Source organism: Sarcophilus harrisii, chromosome 1 (assembly GCF_902635505.1).
Source record: "Sarcophilus harrisii chromosome 1, mSarHar1.11, whole genome shotgun sequence".
In the NCBI taxonomy this organism is placed as follows: Eukaryota; Metazoa; Chordata; class Mammalia; order Dasyuromorphia; family Dasyuridae; genus Sarcophilus; species Sarcophilus harrisii.
The window spans coordinates 305,093,408-305,106,856 of NC_045426.1; the positions used below are offsets into that span (position 1 = coordinate 305,093,408).

At 34.9% G+C, this 13,449-nt stretch overlaps 1 protein-coding gene across 2 annotated transcripts in view; it reads left to right on the top strand.

The window, feature by feature from the left end:
* GRIN2A (glutamate ionotropic receptor NMDA type subunit 2A) overlaps positions 1-13,449 on the top strand; it is a 506,739-nt gene that overhangs the window by 102,331 nt on the left and 390,959 nt on the right. The window lies entirely within an intron of this gene.

Here is a 13,449-nt window from a genome sequence, read left to right on the forward strand (position 1 = left end):
GAAATATGTTTAGGAAACAGTGAATGATTCAATTTGACTGGAATATAGGATCTTTGAAAGAAAGAGGAGAAGATTAAACTGGCAAGATAGCTTAGAGTTCTTGTCTTGGCATCTTTAGTTCTTAGCCCAGTGCTGGGAATTTAATAGATGCTTAATAAATGTTCATTGGTTGGTTGGAAGTAGATTGAGAAGGATTATGAATATTAAGCTAAGGAATTTAATTTTATTCAATAGATATCAGGGACATTGACAATTTTCTAGTTAGGAAGTTATATGATCAGAGCCATACATTAAGAAGAATACACAGGCAGCTGCAGTGTGTTAGATGTACAAAGGGGGTTAGGGATTTTGTGTGAAGCCTTCATTCTCCTAGCTAGCTGATATAATCATGGAAAATAAAAGGCAAGAGAAATAACAGTATTGATATGCTAAAAGAGTACAAAAATAGCACCTATATACTGTCTTTCCTTTACAAAAATTTGAAAGAATGAGTTGAAAGAGAAGCTGACCATTGGATGAGTGAAGACTGGTTATATCCTGGGTGACAGGTAAAAGACAACTTTAGGTGATGGATAGGTGATGCAGTAGATAGAGCACCAGCCCTGGAGTTAGGAGGACCTGAGTTCAAATCTTACTTCAGACACTTATTAGCTGTGTGACCTGGCAAGTCACTTAACCCTCATTCTTCCCCTCCTCCCCCTCTGCCAAAAGACAAGTTTATGAGTACCTGAGGCAGTTCAAGGGTTTGAGAAATTTGAGGCAGAGGCAGCTTTGTGAAATGTCATCTATTAGAAGGCAATAGGATGTGAGGAGGGAGATTTTCACTTCTCTTACCACCTGAAAACCTTCATGTATCCCTGCAACAGAGAGGCAATTCCAACTGGAGGCATAGCCAAAAATTTCCTAATGGGTCCCTTAAATATAGAGAACCCTTGACATTTCCCAAATGGATACCTTAGCAGGTTACCTAGGTTAATGCAAATAGAAGTATAGACCTACTTTTTCTTAGGACAAACAGACCAGTTTAGAAAAGGGTTAAATTCAGAAAACCCCAAAGAAGTATAGGGCTCCCCCAGAGGAATTAAGCACTTTGGATTGCATATTGAATGTTTCTAGATCATCAGGCAAAACTTAACCTATGGATTTGTACTTGATAACAATCTCAGACAAATATCCTGATATCATATCAGAGCAAAGAAAGTATTCAGTTTCATCTCAAAAGTAAAATAATAATAATAATAATAAAAACAAATTATTATGAATTATCTCCCACAATATGCTCTTAGACAATACTAGACACCAGTATTCTAAGATAGAAACATCCTTATTTTTTGTATTAATTTCTGTATCCATCATAGCCAAAATAACACAATAAATATCAGTACTTGGGATTTTGTTGATGCAAAAATTATGTCCCCAAAGTGGTCTGATTCCAAAGAAAACACTTAGAAAGCTAACTCTACTCACTGTTTAAAACAAAATATTTTTTTTCTAGTGAATTCCTGAAACACTAGTACATTCAAGAAGAAAAGTATCAGATGAGTCTTTCCATGCAAATGTGTATGTACTACAGGAACCCCCATGAGATAGCAGATCTTTGTCAACTACCTCCACCCCCACCTCAACTCACAATTATATGAGTTGGGTTACTTGTTAAGATAAAAACTAACAAGGAATTGTGGGCTTAAACTTATAAAAGTATATAGCTCATGAAACCCTACCTATGAGCTTATCTTTAATAGTCAGCTAGAAGACACAATTAGCTCAGAAAAACAATATTAATCAAGATTGAAGAGTAAAAACAGAAGCTACATGTACTCTTTGTAATAAACCTGGGAAAAAACATACCACTAATGCACACAGTACTTGTAGGAAAAAAGAGGTAGACATAAATTTAGCGTACATGGATAAGTCAGGCATACATATGTGTAAGGAAGTCTTGTGGCCAGGACAACTCAGATATCTGAAGCTGCAGGGTCCCAATATCTTTGATTTTCTCATGGTGATCTCATTGGTATGGTTGGTTGGCTTATCTAAATTCCTTGAATTTACTCCCTTCTGTAGATCAGTTCCCTACTGCCAGAAATTCTTTCTTGATTCTTGACCAAATTTGCTCCTCCTTTTATAGATGGTTTGAATTGGAAAGAGTTTAGAGGCAAGGAAAATCGGAGGCTATTGCAGTAACTCAGATGACAAATGATTATGGCAATAGAAATGGAAGAGTGTGGGAGCAAAGTGAGAGATATCCCAGGGGCAATCAACAAGAATGTCCTTTGATTAGGTATTGAAGAGAAATCAATGATAGCTATAGTCTTGAACTTGAGTGTCTGAGAAAATGGTTAAGAAAACATTCAAAGAAAAAGAAGTCAGCCAGAATAGTAGGTTGGGTAAAAGATGAAACATCAAATCTGATGACCCTCACTTCCTTCTGATGACTCACTTAAGAACAAATGATATCATCAGAGAGAACAGAGAAAAACTCTGCAAAGAATTATGAAATTCTGGGCAAAGCACTGAAAATCCTAAAGCACAGGTGGTGTTTTCCTCATTACTGCTGATTCAAAGTTAGATCTTCAGAAGAGAAAGGCAGATATGAAAAATCAACTTCAAGCTAAGGAAGTGGTGCTTTAGAATAGCATATGAGTTAGTGATAGTTGTTTAGTCATTTTGGTCACATTCAACTCTTTGTGAGTTTTCTTAGAAAAGTGGTTTGCCATTTCTTTCTCCAGTTCATTTTACAAATGAGGAAACTGAGGCAAACAAGGTGAAGTGATTTGTTTTGGGTCATACATAGTAAATGTCTGAGGCTGGATTTGAATTCAGGTGTTCCTATCTCCAGACCCAATGCTTTGTTCCATACTGTACCACATTGCTGCCTATGAGTTTATAGACTACAGCTTGAAAGTTAGATATGCTCTTTATCAGAGATAGAATATGCTCAATGAGAAACTGTAAATGAACAAATAAATATATGAGTAAATAAATAAATATACATATATACACATTTGTATATTTATAAGGCTGTAGGTTTATATGTGTATATATCTTTATATATGTATATATAAAGATATATATACACACACAGATACATACAGATGTATTTATATGTATGTAAATATATTCATATCCATAGTATAACATATATGCTATATATATGGATGTTCATATTTAACAACTGGTTGTAGTCACTTAGTGTCCTTAGCACTTAGCACAGTGCTTGCCACATAGTAAATACTTTGTAAATACTTGTATACTGATTGCAACCATACATGAGTAATTAATATATGACCTCCAAGAAAGTCAATATGATCTGAGATTGCATTAAGAAAACTGTAATGTTCAAGCCTAGGTCAGTGATACTCCTATTGTATCTACTCTGAACTAGTCATTAGTTTGATTACCTTATGGTACTTGGAATTTTAATAGAAATTTTAAGTTTGACCTTACTCTTACAATCTCAGCTTCAGTTTCATTGTCTATAAAAATGGGGGATAGGGATAATGGGGGTTTGACTTAGAATAGATAAGATCTGGATTCAAACACTGCTTCAAAAACTTTGCCTGTGTGACAATTCATTTAATTTCTTTCAATTTCTTCTTATAAAATGGGAGGAGAAATTGGATCAAATGACTTATCAGGTCTCTTCCAGTTCTAAATCTCTCATCCTACAATTTTATAATATTCACCCCATGTACCTCACAGGTTTAAATGAAAAAACAACAAATAATCTAAGCTATGTGAAAACTTAGCAACTTTTGAACACAAATGTGAACAGTAACGATAACTAGTGTTTATGTAATAGTAATTTTGATTTTACAAATCACTTTCCGTGGTCCAACTTCACAAACTAGTTAGTACACACATTCTTATCTCCATTTTCTATGTTCTGTTCCGATAGTCTGAATTCAGGTAGGACATTATGAGCTGTAGGGCATTCTGAAGAGGACAATCAGAGTGAGAAGAACCCCTAGACATCCTATATGAAAACTTTTTGAAGGAAAAGGGGATGTTAAACCTGGAAAAGAGAAGGCTGAGGGGCATTTCATAACTGTCTTCAAGTATTTGGAAGATTTTTTAATGGAACACAATATTCACAATAAGTATATGTGCACATTTTTGTATACATACATATATGTTTGTATGTACATATGTATCAGACAGCAAGGTGATACTGTAGTAAATAGAGCATTCGGTCTGGAGTCAGGAAAATCTGATTTCAAAACCTGCCTCATAAACTTGAGAAATGTAACCTGGGCAAGACACTTACCTTGTTTTCCTTATTTCTTTAATTATAAAGTGGAGGCAATAATAACAACTACTTCACAGGATTGCTGTGGGGATCAAATGAGTTAATATTGTTAAGTGCTTTGACCCTGACACATAGTAGATGTTTAAGAAATACCTCTTCCTTTCCTTCTACACCTGTATCTACCTACATAAATATAAATATGTAGATGTCTCTTTGTCTCTGTCTCTGTCTCTCTCTCTCCACATAGACACACACACCTATATACAAACATTTACTGTATGCCTGAAACCTTGTAAATATGATTAATTAAGTTTTAATCTGAACAAAGAGTGGGAGAAAAAAATCTGTTCACATACATGTGCTTAACTGGATTATCATGGAGATTACCAAGTATAATATTACAAAAATAATAGAAGAAAGATTCACAAATTCCTAGAAAATTATATGCCAGAAGAAAATCAGCAACAAAATCCATGGTCCTAGAGGTCTGTATAAAAGTTCGTAGAATATGGTTCTTAAACAGGGTGATTCTGAAATCATAATTTAAAAAGACAAATTGTTCCTCCTTGGTATCATCGAGATTTGATCTCAGGGATTCATCACTGTGATTGGATTCTGGAAGACTGTACCTTATTCACAAGGACCAGAATAGATAAAAGGAAATATGGGGTAACATTGTATAGTTTTTAAAAGTTGTATCTATATATCTATTATCTATCAAGCTATGTACCTATGTATTTATCTGTATTCATGTGTCTATGTATCTGTATCTTGCCCATCATCTATCTGTCTGTCATCTGTCTTTCTGTCACTTATCTATTTATCTATCTCGCTATCTTTAACATCACAGTCACTTTTGGATAAGTATCTCATAACAATCTCCCCCTAGCTCAGCCAGCCTTCTCTTTTAACAAAGTAGAACCATTACAACAATTAATAAGGCATATACAGTACTCTACACGCATAGGCTCTTATCTCTCCAAAGAAAGAAGGCATTTCATTTCCTCATCTCTTATCTGGAGCCAATATTGATCATTACAATTATTTACTGTACAATTTCATTCTAGTTTTCTTTCTTTTCTTTTCTTTTAGCTATTGTCTGTATTGATTTCCTTTTTTGTCTTTACTTCATTCTGTCTCAGTATTCTCATTTCTCTTCTATATGGGAACAAAAACAGACTATTAGATTTATGTGCCACAATTGTTCAATTATCCCCAAATTGAAAGGCACTAAATTTGTTTTCCCTCCCCTTCTATAAAAAATCCTGTTATGAATATTTGGGCACATTTTCTCTTTCTGTGTTTGTGCTCCTAAGCCAGCAGTGAGATTTCTGAGTCAAAAAAATTATGAATAGTTGAATGTCATTTCAATTCGAAAATACTTCCCACAATATTCAGATCAGTTCACAGCACCACTAATAAATACTATAGTGTTAACATATGCTAGCGGCTTCTATAATATTTCAGTCTTTTTTAGGTATGAGGTGAAATCTCCTGCCTCTGTTAATTTTTGTTTTTCTGTTTAGTAATTTGGAGTAGTTTTTCATATTATTATTGATAGTTCATAATTGTTTTGAGAATGTTCATATCCTTTGATGACTTATTGAGGAATAACTATTGATCTAATATATTTGTATCAATTCCCTATATTAAGTCCTGAATATAAGCCTTTCATCAGAGCTATTTAACACAATTCTCCCTTCCCCTTCTTCCATCCTTCCCATAATTGAGAGACCTTCTTACCCTACTAGTCTTATCTTTAATTGCCTTCGTAACTCTCCTCTTTTTAATCCATCTTCCATATTTCTAAAGCATAGACCATTTATTTCCCTGTTCAAGTACTGAGCATTTTCTTGCTTCTAGAATAAAATCTAAACTCCTCTGTTTGTCTTTTAATGCCCTTCTCAATCTGTTGGTAGTTTCATTTTCCAGACTTATTGTATATTACTCTTTTTCTTCCTTCTGTTTCATAGAATTTCTCACTTCTGTGCAGATGCAATTCAAGCAATACTCTGACATTAAGTCTTTCCTGATCACCTCCTCTCAGTTGTTCATCAGCTTCTCTAGCAATGAGTCGGTAGATCAGTGGCCCATTTGAAAACATTCTTCCTCCCCGATTGTGTGGGAGACAAGAATGTCTCTTCACAAACTCAGGCCCAAGGATTATAAAGATAAGTTTGGACTCCAAATCCCTCAGTCCCATGTGATACAGATTTTAGAATAAGGGAAGACTTATCAGAACATTATAGCTAAAGTAAGAAATGAATTGCCTTTCTGACTGCAAAGAACCAAGTCCCCACCCAAGGATTATTGCATTCTCCATGACTGTGCTCATCTATAAGCCCTCTTTCTCTAGCAATCTTTTATTAAATTTTGATTTATTCTGTATATGCCCTTGGATGTACGTTATCATCCCTGATAGAATATAAACTCATTAAGAGCAAGAGGAATGAGATCATAAGAATAGATAATAAAGAGAAGGTAGAACTACTCAGTTCTCATTTTGCTTCTGTTTTTCCAACATAATAATTCTTAGAACAGAACAAAAATGGGCTGATAGAATAAACAAGCAAACCCATGTTTTTTTGGGGGAGGGGTAATCAGTCATCCCCCTCTAAAACCTCTCTATGTAAGTGATTCTTATGTTGTCAGTTACCACATCAGAAAAAGTTAAGACAATTCATACATAATCTGAGACAAAATTTACTGGGATAAATGTTGGGGTGCAACTGGCTGCTCTGCAGTCTGAAATGGGAGGACACATGAATTATCAAGGCTCTTTTGAACATTTCTCTTTTGGGGGAATATTAGCTCATTGCAGATCTTACAAGTATAATAATATTAATACTAGGTAACAAAAGTGTTTTGTGAATATCTTATTTAATCTTCAAAACAACTCTGAGAGGTATGTATTATTTCATTTTACAGAGTAGGAAACTGAGGGTTGATGACCTGAGGGTTGCTGACTTATCAAGGGCCATAAAGTAATTAAGTGCATGATGAATGAGTTGAAGTCAAGTCCTCCAGATACCAGGTCCAGCTCTCTATCCACTAGGCCATCCAGTTAAGAGTATAAGAGCTAATACCTGTGTATGATAATGGACAGTACAGCAGTCCATGCATGGGGCTTGGATCTTTACAGTCAGAAAGCCATCTTATCTCCCATAGGCTTGGCTGGGCCCCTGATCTATAGGCTCATAGCTTTTATTCAAAATGAGAGTAAGAAAAGGCCAGTCTAAGGATTTCAAAGTTAACAATGCAGAAGAAACCCCTAAGGAATTACTTGGTTTGGAGGCTATAAAATGATCAGAAGAAGGAAATGGCAAACCATTCTATTATCTTTGCCAAGAAAATCTCAAATGGGCTTGCAAAGAGTCAGGAATGTCTGAAAAATGACTGAACCACACAAAAAATAGAGAAAAAGAAGGGCTATTAGTAGCTAGCCTTATCAAGGACAGATATTACCAAAGTTATTTCATTTCTTTTATCAGCAGAGCTAGACTGGTAGAAACATCAAACAATTTGAGGCATTTTTATTTTAATCTGCATCTGTGGTTTCACGGATTTAGGTAACTCCTGGTGAGGAAATATCCTTTATCAATTTAGACCAGAAACTTTTCTTTGATATATAAGTAATTACCTGGATATTGAGAGGTTAAATTATTGATTAGGTCACATAGTCATATGTCAGAGTCAAGATGTGAAGTAGGATTTTCTGATTCTTAGTCTGGCTCTCTGTCTACCATTATAGACAAAGATTATCTAACTTTCAGTTATGCATTTGGCATAGTATCTGATCTTCATCTTGTGGAGAGATGTGGTTTATTAGCACAGTTAGGTGAATTCAGAATTGTTTAGGTAACTTAATTGAGTCATTCTTAATGGAACAGTGTTGGGAAAAGGTCTTTAATGTAGTGCTAAGGATTTTTCCCTGATACTTTGTGCTGCTTAATACTCCCCCCCCACCCCAAGAGTTTTAGATGATGATAGAGAAGGTATAGATAAAAATCTATTTTTAATACAAATATAACATAAGAAGGATAGCTAACAGAGTTGCATGACATTTCTTATTTTTTTTTTTTATTTAATAGCCTTTTATTTACAGGATATATACATGGGTAACTTTACAGCATTAACAATTGCCAAACCTCTTGTTCCAATTTTTCACCTCTTACCCCCCACCCCTCCCTAGATGGCAGGATGACCAGTAGATGTTAAATATATTAAAATATAAATTAGATACACAATAAGTATACCTGACCAAAACGTTATTTTGCTGTAGAAAAGAATCAGACTCTGAAATATTGTACAATTAGCTTGTGAAGGAAATCAAAATGCAGGTGTGCATAAATATAGGGATTGGGAATTCAATGTAATGGTTTTAGTCATCTCCCAGAGTTCTTTTTCTGGGCAAAGCTAGTTCAGTTCATTACTGCTCCATTAGAAATGATTTGGTTGATCTCGTTGCTGAGGGTGGCCTGATCCATCAGAACTGGTCATCATATAGTATTGTTGTTGAAGTATATAATGATCTCCTGGTCCTGCTCATTTCACTCAGCATCAGTTCATGTAAGTCTCTCCAGGCCTTTCTGAAATCATCCTGTTGGTCATTTCTTACAGAACAGTAATATTCCATAATTTTCATATACCACAATTTATTCAACCATTCTCCAACTGATGGACATCCATTCAGTTTCCAGTTTTAGCCACTACAAAAGGGCTGCCACAAACATTCGTGCACATACAGGTCCCTTTCCTTCTTTATAATCTCTTTGGGATATAATCCCAGTAGTAACACTGCTGGATCAAAGGGTATGCACAGTTTGATAACTTTTTGAGCATAGTTCCAAACTACTCTCCAAAATGGTTGGATTCGTTCACAACTCCACCAACAATGAATCAATGTCCCAGTTTTCCCACATCCCTCCAACAATCATCATTATTTTTCCTGTCACCTTAGCCAATCTGACAGGTGTGTAGTGAGTATCTTAGAGTTGTCTTAATTTGCATTTCTCTGATTAATAATGACTTGGAGCATCTTTTTCATATGACTAGAAATAGTTTCAATTTCTTCATCTGAGAATTGTCTGTTCATATCCTTTGACCATTTTTCAATTGGAGAATGGCTTGATTTTTTATAAATTAGAGTTAATTCTCTATATATTTTGGAAATGAGGCCTTTATCAGAACCTTTGACTGTAAAAATATTTTCCCAGTTTATTGCTTCCCTTCTAATCTTGTCTGCATTAGTTTTGTTTGTACAAAAACTTTTCAGTTTGGTATAATCGAAATTTTCTATTTTGTGATCAGTAATGATCTCTAGTTCTGCTTTTGGTCATAAAACCTTCCCTTCCACAGGTCTGAGAGGTAAACTATCCTATGTTCCTCTAATTTATTAATAATTTCATTCTTTATGCCTAGGTCATGAACCCATTTTGACCTTATCTTGGTGTACGGCGTTAAGTATGGATCAATGCCAATTGTTCTTTAAATGTTTGGTAAAATTCACATGTAAATCCATCTGGTCCTGGGGATTTTTTCTTAGGGAGTTGCTTAATTGCCTGTTCTATTTCTTTTTCTGAAATGGGACTATTCAAGCAATTTACTTCCTCCTCTGTTAGTCTGGGAAGTCTATATTTTTGGAGGTAGTCATCCATTTCACTTAGGTTATCAAATTTATTGGCATAAAGTTGAGCAAAATAACTCCTTATTATTTCTCTAATTTCCTCTTCATTAGTGGAAAGTTCTCCCTTTTCATTTTTAAGACTACTAATTTCATTTTCCTCCCTCCTTTTTCTAATCAGATTTACCAAAGGCTTATCTATTTTATTGGCTTTTTCATAGAACCAACTCTTAGTTTTATGACATTTCTTATTTTAAAAGATCTATGTAGACTAGAATGATAGGCTTAATCTAATTAGTATGAAATTAAAAATGAATTAATATAAAATTCATTTTGAGGTTCAAAAAGTCAATTGTACAAGTACAGAAGGGAAGAACATGGCTAACCAGCATTCTATGTGAAAAAGATCTGAACATTTTAAATGAATTTCAAGTTGTTTAAAATGAGTCAGTTGTATAACTTAGCAAATAAAGAAAAGCTACTGTATCTAGAGGTATCCAGACAAAAGGAAGTGATGATTTTCTCATATTCTTTCCAGGTTAAACAATATTTGCATATTACATTTATTCTTCCCAGTCACTTTCAGGAGAATAGTTACAAGTGAGTCTAGAAATAGGCAAGCAGTTGATGAGAGGGAGACCTTTCCATATAAGGTCACATATATCAGCCATTTCAATCGAAGAGCATCCCCTTAACTTCCAATTCTTTGTTGCCACAGAGTTGCTGTAAATATTTTTGTACAAGTGTATTAAGAAAAATTTTCTAACAATTTGCCATTTAGCTGTTTCAGTTATGTTCTACTCTTCATGGCACCATTTAAAGTTTTCTTGGCAATATTTTACAGTTAAAGCAAACAGGGATGAGTATACAGAATCACATAGCTACTAAGTGTCTGAGGCCAAATTTGAACTTGTTTCTGACTCTAGTCCAGTCCAGTCCTATCTATTGTACTACCTAACTGCTTTTCTAAAAGTAGAAAGGGATGCTTTGGTAGGTGTAGCACTATTTATCATTGGAGATTTTAAAGTGGAGACTGGATGATCACTTGTTGGTAGGATTGTGAAAGGGATTCTTGTTCAGGTATGTGTTAGGTAGTTTTGATCTCTTGAGTTTTCTTGGAGTGCCAATGTTTCATGATTCTCTTTTTAACATGTTCAGTTTGTGTTGCCATAAAAATAGTATGCATGGCCATAAGCAGATCATTTAACTCTGTTTGCCTCAGTTACTTATCTGTAAAACTGTAAAATGAACTGGAGAAGGAAATGGCAAACAACTCCAATACCTTTGGCCAAGAAAACAAGGTCATGAAGAGTCAAACAGAACTGAAAAATGATTTAATAACAACAAAAATAGACAATATCCATGTTAAGCTGTCCAAGTAATTGGGAAGAAGGATCTGGAATTTGGGAGAGAGTGTAGGATAAGAATATACATTTGGAAGTCAATCAGGTACAGGTCATGACAATGAATGGGTTCACCAAAGACTAGCTAATACACCAAGTAATCTCTAAACTCCAAAACCTATGTTTACATGCTTTCTAAGGTCTTTTGTAGTTTTAATTCTTTGATTCTACAAAAAAGAGTTATATAGAGAAAAGGCTGATGATAGAGGCTTGGAAAATGCAATGTGAAGTAGTGAATAGAGTGCTAGCCCTGGAGTCAGGAAGTCATGGTTCAAAATCCTGCCTTTGACACTTGATGGGTGTATAACACTGGGCAATTCATTTAATCTCCGTGTGTCTTTCTAATCTATAAAATGAGAAGATAGATAACTTCTAAGTATCCTTCTAGCACTAAATCTGTGATGCTTTGAATATCTGTAATCCCAATGAAAGAGAAAAAGGAACTAGGAAGGTAACAAAGAAGCTGTCAGAGAGGTAGGAGGAAAATGAGAAAAGGGGCAAAATATAAAATTAGATAACAGAATATCTGAGATTTCTTCCATCTCTGGAAAAATCTTTTATTCTGTACCTTGTAGCATTGAAAATGTAATTAGTTGATACGAATTTAGGGTTTTCACTCCCTTTTCCTCCCTGTACCTTAAGGCAACGAAACGGACACACTTCTATGACCCATGTAAGCTGACTAATCTTTAAAGCAAGATCTCCCAGAACATCTATTTTTCCTTCAGAAAGTAATTTCCTATTCAGTGCAAAGACTAATTTTTTCCTGGATTGTAAAATACAAGTCATTTTCTCAGAATGAAAAGATTAAAAATACATATGTGTAACTAGAAGCTGAGTATTGTTTCCATATTGCAATTTTCTTTCTTTGGGTTACAAAAGAAGGTAAGTTCAGAGGACAGGAAGAGAATACTATTTCAAAAGTTCCTAATATATCTTGCCCAGTGTGTTTTCTGGGATTATAGTGTCTGTAAGGAGGGCTGGTTTACCATAATGCCACAAAGATTCCATGGTAGTTTGTCTAGGTCAGCAGAGAGTCTCATTCTATATACCAGTTTACCTTGCTTGAGTCCCTATTTCCCAGCAGAGATTTGGCTGCCCACCCAAGTGGGCTCTACATGTCACCTATTCATATTGAACAAGTATTGATTAAGCATCTACTGTATTTCCTATAATAAAAATTATTAATGTAATTATTAATATAGTGACAGAAATTATTAATATCAAATGTAATATGAACTGTTATTCCCTTAAATGATCCTTGTAATATTAAAATTTAAGAGATACCCTTACATTCCTACTCTTGAAATATATACTCTTGATAAGGATGGACTGAACCACACCCAGGTCCCCCAGGGAGTTTGTTGTGTGGGGAACCCAGTTCAAGCTGGAACTCATTTACTAGTGTCCTTATCCCCTTCCACTGGCATTCATGGCATAAAAAGCAAAACATTTAAAATATGAGTGGCTTTCCTTGTCTGGATTGCCAAGGGATGCTGGCATCTCATGACCAGCTCTTCCTATCCCATACTGCCTCCTTCCTTTCTCCTCCTAAAACTATAAAAACTTTTTCAGGCATCTTTTTGGTTGGGAAATCCACTGGACATTCCCTAGGGTGGCTGGTTTGCTATTCTGTTATCTCAATTAAAGATCTTTATTGATCAACTCATGGCTTTGATTTATTTCAGTACTTGACACCTACACTGTGATAGGTGCTGGAGATAGAGTGAAACTATTCCTGTCCTTGAGGAATGAATGTTTTATTGAGGGGAAATGACACAAGTGCAAATAAGTAATTACAAAACACTTTTTGGAAAGAGAAAGGCATTAGCCATTAGAAAGTGGGATGAAGAAAAGCCTGATTAAAGAAATGACATTTGAGCTGAATCTTAAAAAAAAAGGTAGGATTCCCAGAAGGCAGAGGTGAGGAGGGAATGCATTTTTGACATGGGGGCAGTGTTTAAGGAATCCTGAATCTACCAAACTATATTCTTTTTTTTTTTAATTTAATAGCCTTTTATTTACAGGATATATACATGGGTAACTTTACAGCATTGACAATTGCCAAACCTCTTGTTCCAATTTTTCACCTCTTACCCCCCACCCCCTCCCCCAGATGGCAGGATGACCAGTAGATGTTAATACATTAAAAATATAAATTGAAAATAATATAC